Source organism: Pteropus alecto, unplaced genomic scaffold (genome assembly GCF_000325575.1).
Source record: "Pteropus alecto unplaced genomic scaffold, ASM32557v1 scaffold134, whole genome shotgun sequence".
Lineage (NCBI taxonomy): Eukaryota > Metazoa > Chordata > Mammalia > Chiroptera > Pteropodidae > Pteropus > Pteropus alecto.
In genome coordinates, this window is record NW_006436283.1 from 7,044,663 (window position 1) to 7,054,011 (window position 9,349).

Consider the following 9,349-nt stretch of genomic DNA (forward strand, 5'->3'; position numbering starts at 1 on the left):
CCACCGCCCCCGCCCACCCATTTCTTGGTCCAAGCCCAGAAATGCCTTGTAGTGTGTGGTACACTTCCCTCTCTCTTTGGGGGACATCTGCCAACTGGCACAGTGGTGATGACAGTTTCCAGATGATTTTCCAGCAGCAAAGAAATCTTCTGGGGGAGGAGAGGTTGGCATTGGCCAAACGCTGAGTGGGCTGAACACACTGTGGTTCCGGAAGCCGCCTAGGGAGGTGGAGTTTTGTGGGGCGCCAAGATTTCTTTTTCCCCTTTAGATTCTGCCTAAAGCAAAAGTCACTAATTGCTTTTTATTTTCCTGGCATTTAGAGGTTCCCTTGATTCTAAGCCTCCTCCAAGAACTTCAGTCTGAAGAAAGCAGGGCTTCAGGGTGATATCGGCAAAGAATTTGCCTTCAAGCCTACCTTGCTGGGCTCAGCTGGGTCTGAGACCCGCTTCAGCAGCCCCTGGGTTGGTATCATTAGCCAAGGGGGCGATGCAGATTAGGCAGAGGACAGAATACCGTCTGGGAGGTTCGCAACATGCTCACTTTCTTAGAGCGATGGCGACATCTCAGAGGTCAAGATGTTCCCCTCAGCAACTAGGAGAAATGGTGGCATCTGATGGACCATTGACCCTTCCCCCTTCCATCTCTGGGCTTCACATCTGTCAGGGCCATTTTGGTTTTTATTGAAGCCAACCAGGAAGTGGGAATGAGGTTGCCTTTGAGACTTAAGAAAAGATTAGATTCTCCTTTGGGTCTGAAAAAATAACCCTAAGCATTGCTTCCTTAAGGGGAAAGGGTAATTGATCTGCCTTCATTCGCTCATTCCTAAGAGCTGCCCTAACTCTTCATGTTTCTTCCATGTCCCTTGGTTGGTTCTCAGTGACTCAAGGACGTAACTAGCCTAGTCTTGGATTTCTGTACTCACTCCCTCCCTATCTTCAAGATTTTCCTTTCTCATGTACTGGGAAGACTTCCTTATTTTCTTGCACACACTCCTCTCCCTTTTCAGAGAAGGGCGTCTTTCCCAGATGAAAGAAAAAAGATATTCTCTTTGAAAAGATGGGGAGACTCATTCAGACTATGGTGTAGATGACTATTAAGGCTTAGTATGTTTTCAGTCTATGTGGCAGCTACACTTTCATAGGGGATAGAGATCCGATTCGAATGCTAACCCCTCTATGAAGACTTGAGGTCTCCCCCAGAATAGGTATTTGTTCCTGTCTCTGTGTTCTGCTTTGTGTTTTCATTTGACCTTTTGCAGATATGCTCACCACTAAACCGTGATCTCCTGGAGAGTAAAGACAGTGTTATCCGCTTTGTATCCCTACTCTATGTACCACATAGACTCCGCTAAGTTAAAGTTCTTTGAGGGGATGAATTACCAAAATTTAGCCAAAGCAATGAATACCTAATGGTAGATTATGGTAACCAGGTACACAGTGGGAAACCCGAGTCAGTATCTTATAAATAGCTACCTATGCCACAAAGAATTCTGTCTTTGCCCTGGAACTCTCTTCTAAATTTTCTACTTTTTTGACTTTTTTTTTTCTACAAGAAAAACTGTTGGAGACTTGCCTTTGGAGAATATTTGGAGTGACAGGTATAAAACTTTTAGATTGCAATCTTTAGACATTTCTGGCCTGGATTTACAGGTTTTGAGAAAACAATCAAACCACAAACTGAAATCATTATTAACCTATCAGAACCTCTAAAAACCCTGAGACCTTGCTACCCAAATATACAATGATAATAAATATTTTTTTCTTCCCGGTATTCTTGCTTGCTTTTCTAAGCACAATGCATAGCCTTTTCACAGGCTTTCGCCGATGAACCTGGTGCGGCTGACTGCTGAATGAAGGGTGGGCTCGGGGTGGGTGGACAAGGGACGGGGGTGATGCAGAGGGGACAGGCTCGACCTCCTCTGCAGCTCCTCTGAGAAAGGCTTTTTTTTTTTTCCTCCCTCTGCAAACGGGCCGCTGCTGTTTGTTTGGAGAAGGAGGGCTGTGGGTATGGAATTAGGGGGTGTCATGTGGGCTGCACGTGTGGCTGGAGCTACCTGAAATCTGTAGGCTAATCACTCCCAGATGGCCCCAGGGACTGCATTCCCTGGAGCCCCAGAAGCCCAAGTCCCTCCCCACCTCTTCCTGAGGGGGAGGGGGATTTAAAGGGAAAGAAAGAGAAGGTGTATGTACCTGGGTATATGACGCCCAGGAAAACTGAGGACTCTTGGACCAAATACCCTATCTCTTCTCCAACCAGAGACATTCAAGAAACCAAACCTCCTATCCCAACCCCTGCCCCTAGCTCCAAACTGTGATGTACTTGAAAGAAGGAAGAGGAGAAGGAGGAGGATAGAGGGAGGAAAACTCCAAACAGGAGGAGAGAAGCACTCACTGCAGGAACCACAACACTGGCTTGGGGGGCGGGGCGGGCAGAGTTAAATTCAACAGGTATTTATTTAGTTATTCAATGTCCAAGGGCCGCAGCTTTTTGCTACTCCTGGGTGAAACTTGTTTCTCAGAAGGGTGGGGCGAGGCAGTGGGGGAGTCAAAGGTGGGCACTGTCTTCCAGCCCCTTGTAGGGAATGTGGGGTGCCAGCTTGGGGAGGAGAAGCCTCCGGCATGGCCTCTGTCTGTGTAGAGCCTGTATTTTTTCTCCCCGCTCTGTCCAAGGCACTGTGTCTACTTCCGTCCATACTGTGGTCTCTATCCTTTTGTCCCTATAACCGGCGATTGCCTGGACTCATTTATCACAGCCCCACAGAGTTCCCACCAAGCACTCATTCACACTCTATAGAATCACTTGCTCACATAAAGGGATCCCAGGGGTACACATCTCTCTGTCGCTCTCCCCCACACATGTGCATCACTCTAAAGCACACACACCCCTCCGCTCTTGAGTCTTCCCACCTATTGTTGAAACAAATCATTTCATTGCTAATGACTATTCCTCGCTGCTGCTTCCTGCTTCTGCATTTGAAGTGCCCTTACAACCACTCATCAACTCTGCCCCCTGGGCATCCCGAGGAGGAAGCCAGGGGAAGAAATCACTCTCGGCTTTTCACATGCAGACCCAGAAGCTCTGAAAATAGCGAGGAGCTTGCTCAAGGCCACACGGTTGATGCGAGGGGCAGATCTGGATCCCGGAGCTGCGGTGCTGCGGCCGCCTCCCCCGCGTGCCCACGCACACACGGAATGCCGCATGCGGCTGTTAACTCGGCACTCTGGCCCCCGGCCAGCGCGGCCAGCGCGCTGCTCTTCCACATTCTTACTGTGCCCTCTCTCTCTGTGTTCTCGCTCAGGCTCCAGCTCTGTTTTGGGTCACGGGGGAGAGACTGGGGCTCCACTCTTTGGCGAAGCATGTCTCTGATCTTATCTCCTCCCTTCTCCCCTAATCAAGGTTTGGCTGCCTTTGTCTTGGGGGAGCAGAGAACAAAGTGTGCCTTGAACCATGCGCATCTGACGTGCCTTTTCTTCTTTTCATTTTCTTGTCGTGGGTCTCTGGGGTTGCAGGACCGCTGCCTGGGTCGACTCTGTTTCCTGGCACAGCGTTGACTGCAGTGTGTGTTGGGATTTCTTCCTTCCCTCGGTTAGGTGGCACCCTCTTGACATCTCGATCCACGCTTGTCCCGATTTTCGAAATCGTTTTGTCTACGAAGCGGGAATGGGACGTCATCGTCCCCTTAAACCTGGAGAAATCCTCATCATTTTAGAAGTGCGGGGTCCTCTGTTATCATCCTGTCCCTTCTCTTTTCTGCTCCATCAGGACATTTATCCATAAGAAAGGTTTGCAGCGTCCTTCCTGTGTGTTCGGCAATCTGCAAAGGGTTTTTCCTGGATTTATCACCTGTGTCTCCCCCAGAAAACCGTTGGCGGTAGCCTTTATCCCTCTCCCTGGAATGGTTAATTCACTCGTCCAAACTCTCACAGCTCTAAGTGTCAAGGGGTAAAAACCAACCCTTACAAGCAACCGTGAAACAAGCAAACAATAGCTACCAACTCTTGGAGGCTTGATGCTTGCTCTGTAAAAAAAAAAAACTTATTTAATACACAGATCGAATGGACTATGCCGTCATTATCTTTACTCTCCAGCGAGGGAAGCTATTTACCCGCGGCCTTGTTTCTTTTTGGCTTTGCCTTATTTCCTTTGGCCTCTGTGTTTTGTGAGGGAATGTCCGTCCGTTCGTGTTTGGGAAGGACAGTCCCCAAACGAGGTTATTAAAGGAAGAGAATGGATCGGGGAGGAAGGGGGTGCTGCTGAGCATTTCCACATCTCGAGGACCATCTTGCCTTTTACGTAGTCGCTGTGGCTGACGTGGTTACCTGATGATCTCATGGGCTGTCGGTACCTCCCCTGGGGGTTTGCCGTGGGCACTTACAGCCATTCTCGCCTCTACCCAGACTCCTGAGTGGTCCACTAACATTGAAGGACTGTGGAGGGGAAACACGGTCTTTCGAGGAGGAATCAAGATTAGAACCCTCTGGTGCAAACCTGGTTTGGATGGTGATGCTTCATTTGTACCAGGAAGGTCGGTGTTGAAATCTCCATCGTGTTCAACACATGGAGAGAGGGTCCTGATGTTGGTTTAAGGAAAAGTGGAAGCTGACAGGGGGCCGGGCCATGGAGCGCAGGTTTCCTGAAGACGCTGGTATCCTGTCCCTCGGATTTTAGCTCTTTTATCCACGAAGAGCTGGATTAGAATTCAGCTGGGCTCAGTCCCAATTTGGGGCCTTTATTCCTGCATAATTAGTTGGAAGAAACGGAAAAGCAGGGTAAAGGCAATTGCTAGGGGCCATCTCCAGAGGCTGTTACAGAACAGGGAGCTTTCAACAGAAGGACGGAGACCAGTTAGTTTAACAGCACATTTTTTTTTTGTCATTCCCTGAACTCAGGTCCCTGTCAGGGGAGCCAGAAAGTGTCCTAAAAATGGCACAGAGCTCTTTAAAACAGCAGCACACATTCATTCCGCAAACATGTCACCAATGTCTCAAAGAGAGCTGGCTTGGTGCTGTACGTACGGCTACCCAAACCGACCGGCTCAGGAGCAGCTGCATTCCTTCATCTGTCTTGTCGCATGCTGTGCCGCTTGCTCAGCTCAGGCCCTTGTCAGTCTGACTGTTTGCAAAGAAATGCTACTTTGGGGAGCTGATTAGAAAAAGAGAAAGCCACACATGCATGCCACATCACTGGACACTCCCGTGGGCCTTCCCTGTGTGTGCCTGACACTGGTCATAGCTGTTTGCTAATTTGGCAGCCGCAAACGTTTCCATGGCAGTCATAAAATGCTTTGTGTATTGGAAACTGTGAATAAAAAGGTAAGGGGAGGGGAAAAAAAAAAAAAGAAAAAAAAAGCCAACCATCAAGCTCACCCAAACCCTAAACCTCAGACTCTTGGGAGGAACCAGCTGTGTGACATAGTCCCAGACTGCAAACATGCCGTCAGCGGGGAGGGCGAAGAGGCATCTCAGAGGAGGCTGGAGCTTCTGCCACCCCCGGAGGCCTTGGCTGCCCATCCTCACTGAGGAGTGGGAAGCCTTTTTCAGTTTCTTAAAGCAAGATACTTTCTCCCCGCCCCGCCCCCTCTCCTTGCTTCCCTGGCCAGGCCGGCCCTCTCCTCCTGGCTGACCCTGGGAGCCAACGCCCCCACCTCCACCCCCAGCCTCCCTCCTGACAGCAGCCACCTCTACTGTCAGCGCTTATCTGGGGGAGCAGGAGCCCTACCTTGCAGATTCCCCAGAGTGTCTGAAAGAAGGTATTGTTATTTTTCTTAAAACTGCACAGGTTAGAAACAAAGGCGGACTCTGGGTCTTCCTTAAGCAGCGTAGACTTGAACTGGCATTCCTCTAAAATGGCTTGTGATTACAGCCGATTTCTGCTAGCAATTACCTGACGACGTAGAAAAGGCTCTGACTCCGTGAGGGTCTCGTCGGATTTTCCTCTTCTCTCTTTTCGTGTGCAGCCTTAAAAAAGTTGGTGCATTCTCAGAGTTTAGATTTAGGCAGGTCTAGTCTATTTACATCCGTGATATAAGTGTAAACCTTCCTGGACAAATAATCATTTTACGCAGTGTGCCTAGATCTGCTCGTCTGTGTAGGCTCATTCTCAAAGAAAAGAAGATGATAGAGATAATTCCTTTCCTTTCATAATCAAGTCGTCTCTTCTTGAAAACAGGATTGTAGGAAAAGGGAGAGCGAGTTGCTGTGTTTTGGAAACGTATATGGAGCGTATGATACGACGATTTGTTTCACAAGCGGATTGAGTATTTTTTTTTTTTTATTGGACTTGAGCAAATGCCTTCCATGTAATTGATGCTGAGCAGATATTTGCTGAAGGAGAAGAATTGCACCTGCTCTGTTTGATCTGTTTCAGGAGAAGGAGGTCCAGACTATAGGCTGGAATTAATTGGGTGGGAGTAAAATGTTTCTCTGTCGGTTTGGAAGAAATGAGAGGTCTGAAAACTCTAATGCAGTGACGCTTCAGCAGATGGTCAGGACGTTTGGCTCAACCTAAAAGCCAATTTCTGTCAACACGCTACAACCTTCATATACCTTTCGGGTAATAATTCTGAATCCAGAGTTCCCTAGACCAAGAATGTGACCTCTGTGCTCCTATAAATAGTTGTGCGACCTTCTGCAAAACACTTCGCTTCTCAACAAGCCAGTGTCCTCGTGTTAAAAACGAGACGTCATCTTACCTGAGTTTCCAAAGGTATTTAAGATGCACCGACTCCGGCTTACCGGAGATCTTGACCTCAGGTAAGAGCTGGATGTAAAAAGCCAATCCAAACCAAACACCCGGCATTATTAGTATCGTTATTCCATTGGCTCTGTTTGTGAGATAGAGAAGCTGGGGGTGGAATGAGTGGGGGGCCCTAAACGCCCAAGCCTGGTGAGAGGTAAGAGACTCCTCAAATGTCCCTTGCAGCCTGACACACCCACGGAGCTCAGCAGACAACTGAACAGAAAATTCTCTTGATACCACGAGTCTTGGTTGTTTGGAGATGGATGGAGGCTCCCTTGAGACTTCGGACATGTGTCAGGCCTTTCAGAAGCAATATGTGTCAAGAGGGGGTCATGTCCGTGCGACATGCTTTGTAACGTGAGCCTGATACCGGATGAGTGGACCTCTCTTTGATGAGGATGGATTCGATAGCGGTTAGATAGGGTTTTGTTTGTTTGTTTCAACCATAACCAAGGTGTCACCTTCCCCTTTCACCTGTTTGTTCCCACCTTCCCCGATCCCTTTTATGGGCCCCACACATTGAATTTAATTTTCAACACTTAGCGCCTGACTAAGTGATCTGAGATCACTGACTCAGAAAAACGGGAAAGGTCAGTCTGACTAACACCTCACCCAGCGTCCTGGGATTAGTATCCAAGACAAACAGATCGGAGATGGGCTGTAGACTCCCGAGAGATGATTCCCACGTGTGAGAAAGCCCAGGAGAGACGGATGGCATTTCTCAAGCTCACTGACATCACTCAAGTTCACGATCCAGGGCTTCACCTTACTGAGGTTGGGGGTTGGAATTCTACGGGAAGAGCAGAAGAACTAGGCTGGTGGTGGGTTAGAAAGGAAAGTAGGGGGGAGGGAGAGGCATTCTTTCTGCTAATCAAAGGAGAAACCAAATAAAATGAATGAAGTCCAAGAAAAATAAAACTCTATTGTTCTGGGGGCATAAGATGCTGGCTCGGAGGCTTCCTTGAGTAATCCAAGTCACACCCTTTCTCTGTGGGACTGGAGGAATGTTGGCTGTTCCTCCGGAGGCCAGGTGGGAGGTGGGTAGACAGGTCTATGGGGATGAGAATTTCGTGGAGCTAGAACGCTGAACATCCCTATGGCCTCGCAGCTGGGAGGCTGGGACGCAAGGGAGCAGAAACGTGGTACTGAATTGGAGCCAGGGTACAAAAATGGGGGCGGGGGGAGCAAAGAAAGGTGCAAGAAAACTCGGACACAGGGAAGCATATGACCCGGTTCTTTTTGTCTTTACCTGAACAGGGGCTTCTGTGTCCTCAAGAGCCCCTTGGCTCCCTTTCATTAAACCGTAGGGTGGATACCCGGGGAGAGGTGGCGTGTCTGAGTCTGGGGTGCGACAGGAAGCAGGAAGTACCAGTCATTTCACAAGAAGGCTTGACAGTGAGAGAGAGAGCCAGCGAAAACTGGCAGACCCCCAAGGTGGGGTAGGAAAGTCTGGCCTGGCGTAAAAAAACACTTGGCTTCACACAGTTCTGTGGATATGTTAAAAAACAGGGCAGTCCACGGGGCTGTTCTGCCAGCCCACCTAAAACATCACTTTCTCTCTCCCATCCTCAACCGTTTCTCGACAATGACATGTCAGCTGCTGGCGGTGAACTTCCATGGCTCGAGGAAGGATAAATGTGACCAGATGTCTTGGCAGGAAAGTTTTTCCCAATAGCAAGTTCATGGATGTATGTGGGCTCGTGATGGACCCTGCAACCCGATTTCATCCTTCTTCCCCCCGTGTTCCCTCTCCTTCTCTCTAGATTTTAGCAAGAATCCTACGTGTGTAGCGACAGCTCTGGAATCGCTTGTAACTCTACTTTTGGGAGAATTTTACTGTTGGACCCGTCAGTGGTCCATTTTCTTCTGAACATGTCCGTTCCTTTTTGGGTCACGGTCTCCTTCCTGGACTGGGGATCTCTTACCCGAACTCTGCCTCCAACTCCCCAAACGCGTCCTTATCTCCTTCAGCCTCGAAAAACTCAGACCACGCTCCTTCTTTTTCATCTCGGATACAGAATTGGTCCGTTCCGTCAACAGGGTTCTATCTCCGTGTATCAGAAACTGCATCCCTATGAGACAGGCGATGTCATTAGGGTGCTTTCGATGTTTTCCAAAGCGCTGGTTCGACACGTGGATTTGTTTCAGTTCTGGGGTCTGCAGACTGCTACGCTAATGGGCATTATTACTGATGTAATGCCCAGCGAACTCTGGATTCAGGACGCCTGGGTTCTCCTTCTTTCTCTCTCTCTCTCCTTTGGTGACCTCGCTCTGTGACTTCTGAGGGGTTCCACATATCTGGGCTCTGGCTGCATCTTACTCAAAGGCGGTTCTTCATCAGAATTTAACTGTTTCTCTCTCTCTCTCTGAATTCTATTTGTCTGCTATGGCACAGAAGGACCCAATTATGGCATTTTGGCATTTCCCAGTTCTTGGTCACAACCATATCGTCTGGTGTTCTGAAGTAAAAATCTGAGTACTCGAAGCCATGGTTCGCAGGAGGGTCTTTGCCAGATAAACAGAGAACAGCTCTTCGGGCGAACCCTCGATTTAGGGGTGCTACTCTTAGTATTAGGGTGGAAGTGGTGATCTCAGCTGTGAAGGAATGATG